We start from the raw sequence: 17,530 nt of genomic DNA on the forward strand, positions 1-17,530 counted from the left end.
GTTACAGTGACTTAGAGGGGCAGAATGCCTTCCACAGTGCAATGAAGTTTAAGAAATAAGGGAGCTAGAAGAGTATTTCTGAGATTAAAAGGCCCGTGTCCTTTCCTGCCAGCCCAAATTCCACCCCCCACTTGCAACCAGGAACACTTCAAAGATATTCTAATAGGAAAGGTTGCCAACTAATTGTCAGAGAGGATTAGTATTATCAGTGAGCCTTTGGTCTTCTGGCAAGCCAAGTGGAGAGAGGAGCCAGTTCCAAAAAGCAGTTTCTACGGAAAACAGAGAAGTAGCCTTTATCCCAGGGTACCCAGACTTAGGCAGCATTTAACACCCCATATGAACAGACCACCTATTCTTAGAAAAGACCAGACAGAGGGCACACTGCCCTCACTTCCATTTTATGAAAAAGACCAAAGAGTCAAGGTAAGGACAAGTAATAAACAAAGTAGCCATTAAAGGATTTAGATTAGGAAATGTAATTATCCCATTCCTACCCCAAACTCCTATTAAATGGGTTGCAAACCTTTATAGAGAGCTCTAACAGCCCAGGGCACAGCCATTGGTCACTGGAAAGAAAAAAAGAAGAGGGGAAGAAAGCCAATAATATTTTCCAATCCACATTTCAGCTAGAGAGAAGGTAGTGAGGAAGAAATAGAACAATGGCTCTAACAAGGAATCTTGTGTCACTCCATTCCCTGAATGTTAAGGTAAGACTGCAGCACAAACTGATTTGATAACCTAGCAAGGGAAAACAAAACAGAAGAAGTAGGAGACTGCTGGGAAATTCTTGTGGGGAAGATTTCCTCACAAGGATATCCTTAAGAGATGTGTTTCTTCCTGATAAAACAAAATTGTATCCATGAATGTACTTCTTAAAATCTCTTTATCTTACACATTTTATCATGCCATCTCTTTCTTCAAAACCTTCAGTTGCTCCCTATTGCATGAAAAATGAGGTTTAAACCAAACAGGGCATACCTTGCCCTTGACCATCTATTTTTAATCTACTATCAAGTACTATCTTCCTCCACTTCCCAACCATGGACCCCAAAGTTTGATCACAAAGACTATCTTTTTAAAAATATATCTCTCAATGCTCTCCACCTTGGCATGTCTTGTTTCATGCCCTTTCAATATTCTCTTTCTTCTCCACATTGGGTGAACTATTTATCCTTCAAGCCTTTGCATAATAGAAAAACATTATTCTAAATTATTCCTACACTCCACCAGGAACAATTCAGCATGGCCTCTTAGTGCTTCTTTACCACCTCTTAAACTTAACAATTCCATGTATCTCTATGAAATTACTATGTGATTTTTGTGATCATACTAATTATCTTACTTCTTTAATACCTCACTAGGATGTTATTTCAGGGTTGGTGTAGGTCCAGGTTATATTCTTATTTATACGGGAAATGTGTGCCAACAATAAAGCAATCCGTTAGTTAGTCTGTTTTCCACAAATGAAAAGAGACTTCGGTATTCATGCTTTGAATATCAGTTCAGATCATCTATTTTAAGAGAACAGCGGCTGAGATCATGTGATCCTGACTAAAGCAAACCCCACCATCTAGTGGCAGTGTATACAAATTGCAGTGTCAAGTTTTAAGACATGGATACAGTTTGGAAATTTCTACCTGCAAGCTTGAATTGGAAAATATGACTACACAAAGAGTTACCACCATATGATCATTTCAGTAATATATGATTATACTTATTATTGACAGATAACTTCAAAGATACTTGTGATGCATTTGATTATTCAGTTTCTCCAGTTATCTTCAATTTAAAAAGTCTAGACTTTAAAAGTATGCAGTTTTTTTTACATAAATTATATCTTTATAAAGTTGATTTTTAAAGTCTATTCATAATACAGTACCTTTCCATGTCAAGTCTGCATTTGTTCCTTTAACAAATAAACCTACTACATGCAAAGCAATATATTAGATACTACATAATGAAAAGTTTTCTCTTAGATTAAATGAGTATAATGTCAATGCATGTGCCCAGCACTTGGGCAACCACAAATTTCTATAAATTAGCTCATTTATATGTTAAAAAATGATCACTGACCATTTTAATGGTGATCCTTAGGCACTGTAGTTGCTACTGATCCTAAAGAATCCCATAATCATCAAATAAAAAAAATTACATTCAATAGAGATTCAGGATTAAGTACTTTCAACTGGTGTAATATCTAAAGACAATCTCCCAGGAATTCTTAGTAACCCTTCTCAGTCTGAATAGTTTATCAACCACAATAAATACTGTTTCATGATCACATAGAAAATTGATGATACAACAGTTACCTTATTGCTGCTGGACAAACATATATGTCTTTCTTGTGTCATTAGAATTCTGTTCTTTTGCCTCTATAGTGTTCTAATATGGGGAGGAGTGTATTATGAAAGAAATAACAAAGATGTTCTACACACACTGGTTGCCACTCAGAGTAAGATGTAGCCTATATCTCTATTCAAATACATAATGTAGCTCCAAAGTCAGGCTGTTGGAGGAGATAAGAATTCCTCAAAGTAAAACAATGTGTTTTGAAGATAAGAACTTGCCTACTGAATTGCACCCTGGTCTGAGTTTCACTCTTTGTGTATTTGTGAATTTAGAATTCATATGGAGCCCTCTCTGAGTACCTCCACATTTCTGGCTTCTCCCTCTTCCTAACTAGTCCTGCAAATCATCACCAGATTAATTATCCTAAACCATTTTCAACTTCTGACCATCTACAGAACAAATTTTAATGCTTATTATAACAATCAAAGTACCTCTACTTCATCACACCTTCCCAACAAATGTGCTATACTCTCTACTCTACGCATTGATCCCTGGTACCATTTGCCAATCACCAATTATGCCGTATGGTTCCCTCCCCCCTTTTTTCCTATGCCAGTGCTTCTCAAAAGATAATGTACATACAAATCACCTGGGGATGCATAGTCTGATTCATGGAGTCTGGGAAAACCTAAGATTCCATATTTCTAACAAATTTCAAGGTGGTGCCAATGCTGCTGGTCCCAGGAACACATTTTGCGTAACAAGGATATATTCCATATCAAACATATTCATCCACTTCCATTTGTACCCCTGACATTTCCGACTTTTAAAATAGTTACTTATTCTTAACAAATCAACTCTGAACTGCTCCCCTTCCTCACATTTCCTCTAGTCTCTATAGCCCAGGGTTTTCAAATTGGATGCCCATTAGAATCACCTGGGGAACTTGTAAAAATTCAGCTGCACAGGCACGTGCCAGGTCTATTAAATGAGGATCTCTGGGGTTGGGGCCAAGGCATCAGTTGTTGTTGTGTTGTTGTTGTTTTTTTTAATCCTCTGGTGATTACAACCTGCAGCCAAAGGTGAAAACCACTGCTTTTGGGAGGAAGGGACTTTTTTCTTTCAATACCTATGACTCTTTGTACTTGTTTCTGTATTTGAATTAACAGTGAACTATTCTGTAGAGATGTCCTGTTTCCCTTACTAGCATGCAAACATCTTGAGGACAGAATGTTTGCCATCTTTTCGCAGCCTGAATATCTTACCACCTAAGCAAGGGCTGTTGAAACAGTCCTTGAGTTCAATTTCCAGATCTATTACATACCATGTTGGGCTTATTTTTTAAGCTCTCTCTGTCTCACTTTTCTTCTCCATAATAATAAGAGCAGCTGTATTGTCAGGTATTTTTAATAACTGAGATAAAACAGATGCAGCACTAAGTGAGTGCTGGCTCACAGTATCTACTCAACAAAAGCTAGCCATTATTATTAATTAGCCTTCCTTGCCTCACATTGTATAACATAGCAGTAAGCAGTCAATAATCATTTGCTGGATGAATAAGTCAATAAATGATGGAGAATAAATCATATGTAATTGCTCTAAAATAAACTCACAGCACCAGCCTTCGACTAAAAAGCTCAAGTTAATGAATGTGAACTTTTTATTGCTCGTAAGTATCTATGCTGCCATTGGCCTCATGAATTCAGATCTAAGAAAAGGTAGATGGTCTCTTCACAACAGAAGAGACTGGACAAAAGATAGGAAAAAAAACACCTTTTTGAAACATTGTCAGTAGCATGTGCCCCCTAAAATTCACTATACTTATTAACATAAATTAAAAGGTTCAATTGAAAATGATCTTTTTTTGCAAAACACCTTTAAAACCCAACCCAAACCTCAGCCAGCACCAAATTTCAAAATCTTTAACACTTGTGGATTATCTGTCCTGTTGTACTGAACAGTATTTCACCCTCAACTGGAAGGACAGTGTCTTGGTCACCAGAAGTGTAAACAGCCCAGCTTTATAATCATTCTTATGCCAACTGAGCATTTCATCATCATTGAGCAGTAAAGGAGGTAGGTTACTGAGGACACTAGACATAATACATAATGTGACAGAACAAGTAAAGTCTGTCTATTACCAGTGTGAATAGACCCCTTTTGTTGGAATCCATCCTGGTGGAATGAATAGCCTCTGTTATGTTTATTGATTACACCCTCACCATTGAGGCAGAGGTGGCTGGAGCTGCCCAGAAAAATAGTCAGATGCCATTGTGCGCCTTTCATTTTGGCAAGGCCAGATAATCAGTCAGAAATTCACTTGTAAACTCTAAACAAAATGTTCAATATTCTCACATCCTACAAGAAGAAAATCAAGCAGAAAAAGAAATGTCTTAAGTAACTCATATCTGAGCAATTTTCACTATCTCTGCAGCTGCCATCCTAGCCCACCACACCACCAACCTTTCCCCAAGAGCCGCTACCTGGCCACCTGCCTCCACTTTCCTCCTACACAGTCAATATAATTTTAAAAACTCTATCTGTTCCTGGCACTGTCCCACCCTCCAATGTCAAACCCTCTACTGACTGGCAATTGTACTTCAAATAAACTCCAGACTCTCTGGTGGTCGTACTAGACCTGGGATGGTCTAGCCTTGCCCATTCCTCTGACCTCCTCCCATTCTGTGGGAATCACCACAGGGCAGCTGCATAGACTTCTTCTGCTCCCAGTGACGTCAAACTCACCCCTCTTCATCTGCTCACATTTTGCTTTTACGCGTGCCTGAAGCTCTCTTCCCTTGGATTTTGCAGACCTTTTCGCCTCATTTAGTACTCGCTCAGATGCTCGCCATCCCATTACCCTCTTTGATTTTCTTCATAGCAGTTATCACCATCTGCAAGCACTTTATTAATTTGTTTACTTGTTTAGCATCTGTTTTCACAGAAGCTTGTTCACCATTAAAGACCCTTGGCCTCAAGTAGCACTTGACACATTGTAGGGGTTCAATACATAGTTGTGCTTAAATGAATGAACTTAGCAACCTTTTTACCTTCACACAAATTATTTTTCATGTAACATCCAGTAATATTGGTGTTTTGCCTCAAATCACTGACCTCTCCCTTTCAATGAAAAAAAAAAAAAACCTTTTCTCAGAGAAAATTTCTCTGGAAACTTCAGAGAAATTTCCTAAATTGGAATGACTTTTTTCCCCTTTGGTAATGCTAATAAATATTCATGGTATCTTATGGGTATTGAAAAACTGACTTGTTATTGACAAAATTGAAGAAAACACAGAGGCTTTATGTCTAGTTATCCTTCATTATTACATGTCTGGTAAATCTATATGTAATCGTATGATACATGGTCTTTTGTGACTGGCTTTTTTCTTCATTTACTGTAATATTTTCCAGGTTTACCTGTGTGGTGGCATGTATCAATATTTCACTTTTTATTGCTGAATAATATTCCACTGAATGGATATACCACATTTTATTTCTACATCCATTAGTTGATGGATATCAGGGCTGTTTACACTCTTTGCCTATTATAAGTAATGCTGCGATGAACATGCATGCACCAACTTTGTACATTTACGTACAATTTTGTGTAGAGGTATGTTTTCACTTATTTTGGCTACAGGATACCTTGAGTCATACAATAACTCTAATGTTTAGTTTTTTGAGGAACTGGCAAACTGTTTTTTTTTTTTTTAGATTATTTATTTATTTGAGAGAGAATGTGAGAGAGCATGAGAGGGGGGAGGGACAGAGGGAGAAGCAGACTCCCTGCCGATCAGGGAGCCCGATGTGGGACTTGATTCCGGGACTCCAGGATCATGACCTGAGCCGAAGGCAGTCGCTTAACCAACTGAGCCACCCAGGCACCCCAAGGCAAACTGTTTTTTTTAAAATGAGTGCCCCAAATTACATTCCCACCAGCAATGTACCAGAGTTCCAATTTCTCAACATCCTCATCAACATTTGTTATTGTCTGTCTTTTTAAATATATCCATACTAGAAGGTATGAAGTGGTAATTCATCATGGTTTTGATTTGCATTTCCCTAGTGACTACTGATATTGAGTATCTTTAACGTACTTACTGGCCATTTGTCCATATTCTTTAAAGAAATGTCTATCGTGATACTTTGCCTATTCTTTAATGGAATTGTTTTTATTTTTATTGAATTTTAAAGGTTCTTCATTTATTCTGGATACAAGTCACTAGATGTTTGATTTGCAAATATGTCCCCTGCTCTATAGAGTTCGTTTTTACACCTCCTCAATGGTGTGAGGCAAAAAAGTTTGAAATTTTGATGTCTAATTTATCTGCTTGCTCTTGTTTGTTAAATAGGAAAAAATTGCCAAACCCAAGGTCATAAAGATTTACTTCTACGTTTTCTCCTAGAATTTTTACTTTGCTCTTACTTTCAGATTTATGTTTCACTTTGAGTTAATTTTTGTATATGCTGGGTGGTAGGGGCTCAACTTGATCCTTCTGCACGTGGATATCTAGTTGTCCCAGCACCATTTTTTAAAAAGACCATTCTTCCCCCATAAAATCAGCCTGCTACCCTTATAGAAAACTGAGTAACTATAAATGTAAGGGTTATTTCTGGAACCTCAATTCTATCCCATTGATTTATATGTCTATCCTCAGGCCAGTACCACATTGTTTTGAATATTAGAGTTTTGTAGTAAGTTTTGAAATCAGAAAGTGTGAGTTCTTTACTTCTGTTCTTCTTTTATGAAATCATTTTGTATATTCTGGGTCCCTTGCAGTTCCACATGAATTTTTGGAATTTTGTCAATTTCTGCAAGAAAAGGTAGCTGGGATTTTGACATGATTTGTGTTGAATCTATAGATAAATTTGGGGATTATTGCCACCTTAACAATATTAGATCTTCTGATCCATGATCAGTAAATGTTTCGCTGTTTATTTAGATCATCTTTAATTTCTTTCAATAGTTTTGTAGTTTTTAGTGTACACATTTTAGACTTCATTTGATACATTTATTCCTAATTATTTTATTTTTCTTGATGCTATAAGTGGAACTGTTTTCTTAATGTCATTTTCATAGATATATCCAAAATGTAATGCATTAAACATAAATGATTTAGGCAATTGTCTTGCAAGGGAATACGGCACATGGCTGATTTTATGCAAATTTATATAATGCCAAGGATAGTTTTCATTTTTAACTTCTACCACTGCACTCCTCTTGTAGTATAAGAAGATTAGGCAACAACAACTGAAGAAGTTAAATTAGAACTATTTCTCTCTTAGGCAGTAAAATACCAAATGTTTAAAGATGATGCTAAAAACAATCAGGGTTGGGCGCCTGGGTGGCTCAGTTGGTTAAGCGACTGCCTTCGGCTCAGGTCATGATCCTGGAGTCCCGGGATCGAGTCCCACGTCGGGCTCCCTGCTCGGCAGGGAGTCTGCTTCTCTCTCTGACCCTCCTCCCTCTCATGCTCTCTCTCTCTCATTCTGTCTCAAATAAATAAATAAAATCTTAAAAAAAAAAAACAATCAGGGTTAAACTCTCTTCTCCCCTTTTATAGGGGCATCTAGCTCTCAAAGCATGCTCTTATATTACATCCTGACATGCATAATTTTCATCTGAATTAGAAAAGGAAAGATATTTAAAATGGGAGCAAATCCTATAAAAATGTAAAAATAAATTTAACCTTGGAGTATAAATCAAGACAGTCTATGGACAGGATACTTTGAAGCACAATACATTCTTATTCATACTATGTTCAGTGATGCTATTCATTATGAGAGTTGTGTTTAATAATCTTATTGCCCAGAGATGTAGTTTATATGTTTTATTGACTGACGTATTATACCCTTATAGCTTTAGGAGATTAGAACAACAGACTCTAGATCTTTATTTTCCATTTTAATTAATAATTTAGCCTTAACACTTTTTGGGGGTGGGGTGGGGTGGATTCATTTTATTTATTTTTGGTTGATGGCAGCCTTGATACTTTCTTAACATTCAAATGAGAATATATCTGCAAATGAGGATTCTAGCAGTGGTCTTGCCCTTTCTGGTCACTGCTTCATACCTTTTTTCCTCATATTATGAAAGGAGAGCCAGGTGTGTTGGGGATATACAGCTGTGTTATTTCTTGAAACAGCTGGTGCCAACTTGTCAAAAGAAAAGCTTTCCTTTCCAAATATGGGCAAACCCCGTGTAGGTAGATATAATGTAAGCTATATCCCCACCATTACTGATTCTACTCATTGACAGCTGAGGCGTTTAATATATCCATCCTCTTTGTAATGCCATTTTAAAACTCTCTGAGGATTAGTAAGGTTGTTTGTCTCAAAGGTAATCCTCAGAGAGCACAGGCCAACTAGCCCTGTAGTCGTGAGGGCTCTGACAGAAACCTGAGTGAGGAAAACGGAGCAGAAAAGCCAGCAGATACGTTCTAACCTGCCACAAATAATGATTTTTAAAAAGCCCCAGAAGAATGCGCTTTGCTACTTTACATAATGCTATAATGCATTAACTCATGTAATATGACTAGCGAAAGTTTATTTATTCATTTATTTCTGCCTCAGGCAAATACTGGATAAATGCTTACAATAGCAGGTTAGCAGGTGTTTCAGCTACAGCCATTAGTACCTCCTTGATGTACAGTTACTGTTTGACTGCTTGCTTATTTCTAGCCCACGTGGAAATTGTCAAAGCCTTTAGTGATTTGCAGGAAAGAAAACAAGACTTTTATACTGTAATATTTACATCAATAGTGGATTTGGTACATTCATGCTTGGATAATTAATTTACAATAGGTTATACCATATACATAGTATATGTAATCTATACATCAAGCATTTCTTAATCATTTTCACTACCCACTTATCTTCTCATTTATTTATTTGTTTGGAGAAATAATCTGAGATGATATTCAACTGCCTCACTAACTGCACCCTGTGCTAATAAATTTTAGATACTTCTTCAGCAGTTCATTTTTATTATTTTGTGTAATATACCTCCAGGCTACTGAGTGCATCTATAGGTTTCCTTCTCTCCATGATATGTCATCCAGTGTGCTTAGCAGCTCACTGAACTGAACTGATGTAAATGAGGCTTGAAATGTTAAACACAACTTGTAATATCAAAGGTTTTCATATCAAATAATTTTGTTCCTAGAGAATCCTAGGGGGATTAAGGATGCACATGGTGTCTAAAATGTCCACCAGTTACATGAAATATCCCAGCAGTAGATGGATAATTACCAGCTCACACTAGGAATACAAAGAAAACACAGCCAGTTTACCCTGCCCATGTAAACAGACTGGGGAGTTTTTCTGGGAATTAGGTCCATATAAAACTTATTGAATCCAGAACCAAAAATAACTGCAGACATCTGTCTGATAGAAGCTTTTATGATGGAACCTTGAGGTAGTATTTTCCTTACAACTATAGTCGCAACAATTTCCTAAGCCCAGCTGAGAAGTAAAATGTGTAAGGCTGAGCTTTCAAACTAGCCTCTGTCAACTTATCTTAAAACCCTGTGAAATAAGTTTTTCATAACCTGTAATGCTAAACTGATTTTCAGGGTATGTTTATACTGCTGTTTTGCACTCACTGACTCGAAGTTATTGGGGGTGGTAGTGAGGCCATATGTCATCCAAACAGACTTGAAAAGAAGGTTTCCTAAACCAAGATACTGGGGTTTCCTAGTTTAGTGGGAATCAAACTGAAATAATGCACCTGAAATTCACTGCCATAGGAGACGCTAGAGAGAAATAGGTAGTGTTAAGAATGAGGATGGCTAGGCATCAGCAAAGCATAGAACAATGGTTCTGAACACGGGGCATTTTTTCTCCCCAGAAAAGATCTGGCAATGTCTGGAGATATTTTTAGGTTTTCACAACTAGGGGATGCCGTGGGTGGGCCGCCGGCATCTGGCTGACTGAGGCCAAGGATTCTGCTAAATATCATCAAATACACAGGACAGCTCCAACAACAAAGAATTTTCCAGCCCTAAAGGTCAATACTGCCGAGTTTAAGAAACCTTGATATAGAATATTGAGGCAACTACCTCAATGACTCAGAATAAGTGGAGATTTGGTACTAAATTGTCCAAATAATTAAACTCTGCACTTGGCTATGTCAATGGAGGGCTCGTCTGTGACCAAAAACAAAGATGCCTTTGCTTGAGTTAATCAGTATAAAGATCCAAAGGCTGTGCAGCTTCCTTCACAGTGAGGCCAAGATCAGCCAATCAACTGTATCTGGTTTTAATCCATCATGAGAGGCAATCCTTCCCAGAGAAACAGACACAGTGAGGTGACACTGCTGAGGACTACAGTTACCCCAAGGGCCATGATAATTCACTGGTGTTGTAACCTCATTTTGGCAAGTACCATTATTTAGTTAAGGTGTATAAAGTACTGTGAAGATAGAAAATGCTATATAAATGCTAAGTATCATTATTAGTGTTACCATCTTTCTGAGGAACTGCTTCCGTAAGTGATGTTACAGTAGAAAAACACACACAGACATCACTACATACCCATTTGTAGTTTTGCGGAGAGGTTACTATAATGAGTAATTCACATTGTGTCATCTCCTTTGCACTCTGAGTTAAAACAAATTAAATAAAGCTCAATTAGAGAGAGTTTTATGCACTACAAAAATGCAGCTGATTTATATTCTGAGTAAATACAGGTTAGTTACTGGAGAAAGAATACTGAAAAGGCTCCAGAATTATAAAATCAAGATTGGGTTTCTGTTAATGTTAAACACACGGATGTAACAGATAAAATCCCTCTATATATTTTAATTTTTTCAACTGTCTGGTTTTTGGTTTTATATTTAGATCATAATACATTTTAACATTTCTCCATTTTAGTGAATGTTTATCATCCTAATATTTTCATGTTACTAGAATTTCTTTCTAACTTTAATTGTGCAAAGAAGGGTTTCTTAACACACTGGGGGGGGGGGGACAAAAAATAAAAGAACAACGAATAACCAAAGAAAACCTTTTTTGAAAGGCCTAATACTATGCTAATTGTAAAGTGATTGCTTAATATGTAACTGTTGATGTATTTGTAAATTGTTTTTAGGTTTAATTTTGCCATGGTACTCACTTTCTAAAATGGCAAGCTTGTCTTAGGATTTTGATTCAAGTGGAAACTGTCAAACTGTCAATGGATAGCGTAGTAACATTTTGACTGTCATGCCCAAGGCAGTGTGGAAGATACCTAAACAATATGGCACCACTAATGAGTTAGTCATTGTGAGAACACAGATAGATACGGCGTATGCTTGCTTGTGTACACTGATTGCATTTTTTCTATTAGCTTCTTCTGTTTTTTGGAAATATAGAGGAAGAGCAGGTTGATCATTTTAATAAATTTCCTGCCGCTTTTTGCCCACATCAAGTCAAACTCTTTGTTTGACCTACTCTCTCATGATTACTTCAGGTATCTTTTCCAGCACCAGAGACAGGGAGACTTACGTCAGGGACTTACAGCAGAAGCAAATTAATTTCTAAAAAGAAAGAAAATGTCTTCTATGTAAATGTTAACAACACAGAAATACTCTTGTATTTCTATACATGCTAATTTTTCTACTCAGAGCCAAAGTAAGATATGTCCTGGTGCTCAGCATCTGCCTTTTCCTACTTTCCATGCGAGGTCACCCAACAGGCAGACGGAATATTACTTAGGGTACTGGCATCATCGCAGAGTATGCCATCTGAGCAGGAAAAAAAAAGAAAAAAAAAAAAGGAGGTGGGGGGAGAAGAGGAGAGAGAAGGCAGTTTTGATAAACTTATATAGAGTTTTGCAATCAAAAAAGCTGGAAAGCTATTTTAATTTCCACCTACATATAAGTTCTGGGTTTAGGTTTTGTTTTCTTTTATTTTGAATTATGTATAGCTATTGGCAACATAGTCATTCCCTGATTAGAACCACTAAGGTCTGAATCTGTTCCTGCTTCCATCTTCCAACACTCAAACATGACCAAGGAAAAAGTAGAGTCTTTTGGGACTGGTTTATTTCACCTAGCATGATGTTTCAAAGTTCTTCTGTGTTGATTAGTACTCCCTTCCTTTTTTCTTTTTATGGTTTAATTACATTCCATTGTATGGATATGCCACTTTTGATTATCAGTCACTTGATGGACTATTATTATTTTAAACATTCATGTACAGTTTTCGTTTGGACACATGCCTAGAATTAGATATTTTATTAAGTATTAATTTAGGAATTATTCCATACGTTCATATTTCCTAAAACACCTTTACTCAATTCTTTGCAACATCTTCAACAGCAATAAGTTACCTTTTAACTTAACAGTTTCCCAAAGCCCATTGTTTTTACTCTAATTTCTTGGAACTGAAAAGCTTTTACAATCCATATATAATAATCTCAATGGAAATTTTATTCTAGTCCACAAGCACTCTTTCACGTAACATTTGAACACTTTGTTTCTTTCCTTGTTTCCCCATTCAAACGGAAAGGTCATAGATATGATCTCCAAGATGTAACCACTTTATTGCTGTTGAAAGGTACTTTCAAAGATTTATTTACAATAGAAAGCAACACTTACAGGTGTGAGGTCAGACCACAATAATACTTACTAATTTTGTGTTAAATTTATTATTTTTTTCCTGGTTTCATCACTGATTTCTATAAGAATATGAACGTTGCTTTGATTGAGATCATACCTGGATAGTGTGTTTACCATTACTTTTCGCACTTCCTGTTCCTCTGACTGGGGTGCTTTGTTCCCAGATATCCACATGGCTGGATCCCTCACTCAATGAATTGTCATTTTATTTATTTCACAGAGGTCATCATATCCTTAGCATCTGTGATAATCTGACATATATTTTCTTAATCGGTTTGGTTTTATTACTTATCTTGCCCACTAGATTGTAAGCTCCATGACAAGCAAGGATTTTTGGATTGTGCTCATGGCTAGAACACAGCATCTAGAAACCGTGGCTTTGAACTTAACAGTCAGTATTAGCTGAATGAATAAAAGAGTTGTTGAATAAATTAGACTACTGCTCAAAAAATAATAATAATAATACAGAAAGCTCCCCATGATGTGAGATCTTTATAACAAATCAAATACTTTGACTCCCTCTTTCATAATAATTTGGGGGGATAACATTCCCTTTTTAATTTGGCATATATATTAGCTGTTAAAGTCTATTATCTTATTTAACCTTTTATTGTTGTAAAAATATTCACCTACAGAGAACAAAACAAAAATGTAAAGCTCAATGATTTATCAGAGTGAATAGTGATAGAACCGCCTCCATGGTGAAGCAATACTACATTTCCCCAAAGCCCCGTTGTGCTTTCTTTCAATCATAAGTCCTCCCTGCCTGTTCAGAGATAATCAATCTCCAGACATTTTTAGTACTCATTTCCCTGCTTGTATTTATGGTTTTCCTACAAAGCATGCTCTAAACACTAAGATTTTGCCTGTTTTGAAAACCAAAAGACAACCGACAGAATGGGAGAAGATATTTGCAAATGACATATCAGATAAAGGGCTAGTATCCAAAATCTATAAAGAACTCATCAGACTCAACACCCAAAGAACAAAGAATCCAATCAAGAAATGGGCAGAAGACATGAACAGACATTTTTCCAAAGAAGACATCCAAATGGACAACAGACACATGAAAAAGTGCTCAACATCGCTCGGCATCAGGGAAATCCAAATCAAAACCTCAATGAGATACCACCTCACACCAGTCAGAATGGCTAAAATTAACAAGTCAGGAAACGACAGATGTTGGCGGGGATGCAGAGAAAGGGGAACCCTCCTACACTGTTGGTGGGAATGCAAGCTGGTGCAGCCACTCTGGAAAACAGTATGGAGGTTCCTCAAAAAGTTGAAAATAGAGCTACCATATGATCCAGCAATTGCACTACTGGGTATTTACCCCAAAGATACAAAAGTAGGGATCCGAAAGGGTACGTGCACCCCGATGTTTATAGCAGCAATGTCCACAACAGCCAAACTGTGGAAAGAGCTAAGATGTCCATCGACAGATGAATGGATAAAGAAGAGGTGGTATATATATACAATGGAATATTATGCAGCCATCAAAAGGAATGAGATCTTGCCATTTGCAGCGACGTGGATGGAACTGGAGGGTATTATGTTGAGCGAAATACGTCAAAGACATGTATCATATGACCTCACTGATATGAGGAATTCTTAATTGCAGGAAACAAACTAAGGGTTGCTGGAGTGGGGGGTGGGGTGGGAGGGATAGGGTGACTGGGTGATAGACATTGGGGAGGGTATGTACTCTGGTAAGCACTGTGAATTGTGCAAGACTATTGAATCTCAGATCTGTACCTCTGAAACAAATAATGCAATATATGTTAAGGAAAAAAAAAAAAGAAGAAGAAGAAGGTAGCAGGAGGGGAAGAATGAAGGGGGGGAAATCGGAGGGGTAGACGAACCATGAGAGACGATGGACTCTGAAAAACAAACTGAGGGTTCTAGAGGGGAGGGGGGTGGGAGGATGGGTTAGCCTGGTGATGGGTATTGAGGAGGGCACATTCTGCATGGAGCACTGGGTTTCACGCACAAACAATGAATCATGGAACACTACATTTAAAACTAATGATGTAATGTATGGGGATTAACATAAGAATAAAAAAAATAAAAATAAAATAAAATCAAGATTTTGCCTGTTTTGATTTTTTTATTAGTGAAATAATAAAGAATGCATTCTTTTATATCTATCTTATTGTGTGTAACACTAGTGCACTTATTTCCATTACTATATTGTATCACATTGGGTGAATTTACCACTATTTATCCACTTTACTGCTGTTTGACATTTTTGTCACTTTCAGTTTGGAACTATTATAAATAATACTGCTATGAACCTTCTTGTACATCTTTTCTATGTATATCTGTATACATTTCAGCTGGGTATGTCAAGTTGAATATTTCAGATTGGATCATATAAAATTGCCATTTGTAATGCACTATTGGCAATTTTATATGGTTTAAGCTAATATCTAAGAGTGAAATTTCAAGCTGTACATATTTCCAACTCTAGTTTCTCAAAGGTGTGCTGCCCTATGTGTCGGTGTGCCGTATACGGCAGTGTATGAGAATTCCAGGTGTTCCGCATCCTTACCAGCACTGGGGATCCTCAGTTGTTTTTTGTTTTTGTTGTTTCTGTTGTTGTTTTTAATTTTTAGGCATTTTGCTGGGTTTGTAATCATTTCACATTGTGGTTTTAATTTGTATAACCCTGATAACTAATGACGCTAATGCAATTTACATATGTGTATTGGGCATTTGGTTATCTTCTTTTGTGAAGTGACTATTCAAGTATTTATCTCTCTCTTTTTTTTTCTATTGTATTAACTCTCTTTTCCTAATTGATTTCTAGTTCTTTGTATATTTTTGCTATATCCACTCTGTGACTTAAATTTTCACATAATTAATCCTGTGCTTTAATATGACAATGTTCCTAATATATATGCCATCTAATGACCAATGCTTGTCTTCATATTTATGCCTAGGGTGTCTCTTAAAAATTTTTCCCTTACACCAAATTTTATGTTCTAGAAGCATTATTTTTCTTTATTGTTTAATCTTTCATAATTTAAGCTACAATTCACCTGGGATTAATTTTTGTGTATGACATGTGGGGGGGGGTCATTTTTTTTTCTTCTGTGAAATTCCAATTGAATCAGCAACATTTATTGAAAGACTGTACTTATCCCACTCTGCAGTACCAACTTTGTCATAAATCAACAATTATGGTTGAGACTGTAGAATTTTTGTTTCATTTCTCAGTTTGTTTACATCTATAGAAACACTGTTCTGTCGTAATTATTATAGCTTTATAATAAAGTCTTGATATTGGGTAGAGTAAATACTCCAGCTTTTTTTTTTCCAAACTACGCTGGTTATTCTTGGTCCTTGGCCTGTCCACATGCATTCACCATCAACTTGTCAAGTTACACCAAGCAAAAGAACAACTTTATGGCAATAAACATAAACATTTAGATTAGACAAATTCACAAAAGAACTACATAAGAATCAATTAAAATGTAAGCATACCTGTAATTAGTAAAAAAATAATAAATTCATAAATTAAAACCTTCTCAGAAAATAAAATACCAGGCCCAGGAAATTCTTTCAAACATTGCAGAAAGAAATGATGCTAACTAACACAAACTCTTTCAAGCCCTAAAAAAGGAGCAAATTTTATGTATGTGTCCAGCACAAATAATCTTGATACTCAAAACATGAAAATGTCATTATAAGAAAAAATTAATGGCCGGTATAACTTATGAACTTAGATGAAAATATCCTACATAAATTATTAACAAACAAAATCCAGCAATTTAAAAAAGAATAATGCATCATAAATAGGCTTATGCCATGAATGCAACGTTTGTTTAATATTTGAAAAATCAATGCAACACAACATGCTAACAGAAAAAAGGAAACTAGTATATAATTTTCCTAAAAAGTACAGAAAATTTTTAATAAAATATAATATTCTTTACTGGTGAAAAGTTAAGCAAACTAGGAAGAGGACTTCCCTGATTTTCTAAAAGTTACTCACACACACACACAAAAATAAAAGTCCAAAAGGGATGCATTAAAAATGCTGTAATTAATAAGATCAATATAAAATTAACTATCAATTATATTAAACAAGCAATTGGACAAAGAATTTTATAGAATCACACCATTTGTGAAAGCATCAGAAAAATAAACCACATAAGAATAAAACTAATGGAAGCTGTGTATAACTCTACAGATAAAACTATAACATTATTATTGAGAGAAGATAAAGATGACCTAAATACATTGAGTGGAGGTTTTAAAAATGTTCTTTTGTCATAATATCTAATTATCTTTTCAGTATCTGTAATTTTGTAGTATTGATTTTTTATTCTTGAAATTGGTAATTTGTGTCTTTTTGTTTGTTTGTTTTAGTCCAAATAGAAGTTTATCAATTTTTTTCAAAGATAGAACTTTCAGCATTGTTTATTTTCTATTTTATTTGGTTTTATTTTTATTTCGTTGTTATACTTTATGGTCAATTTGTGGTTATTTTTTAAATTCTGGAAAAGCTATTTTCAGCATGCTTCCATTTCTTTTCTTTTTTTCTTTTTTTTTTTTTTTTTAGGGAGGGAAGGGGGGAGGGGGAGAGAGGGAGAGAGAGAGGGAGAGAGGGGGGGGGGGGGGGGGGGGGGGGGGGGG

This window comes from Neomonachus schauinslandi, chromosome 7 (genome assembly GCF_002201575.2).
Source record: "Neomonachus schauinslandi chromosome 7, ASM220157v2, whole genome shotgun sequence".
In the NCBI taxonomy this organism is placed as follows: Eukaryota; Metazoa; Chordata; class Mammalia; order Carnivora; family Phocidae; genus Neomonachus; species Neomonachus schauinslandi.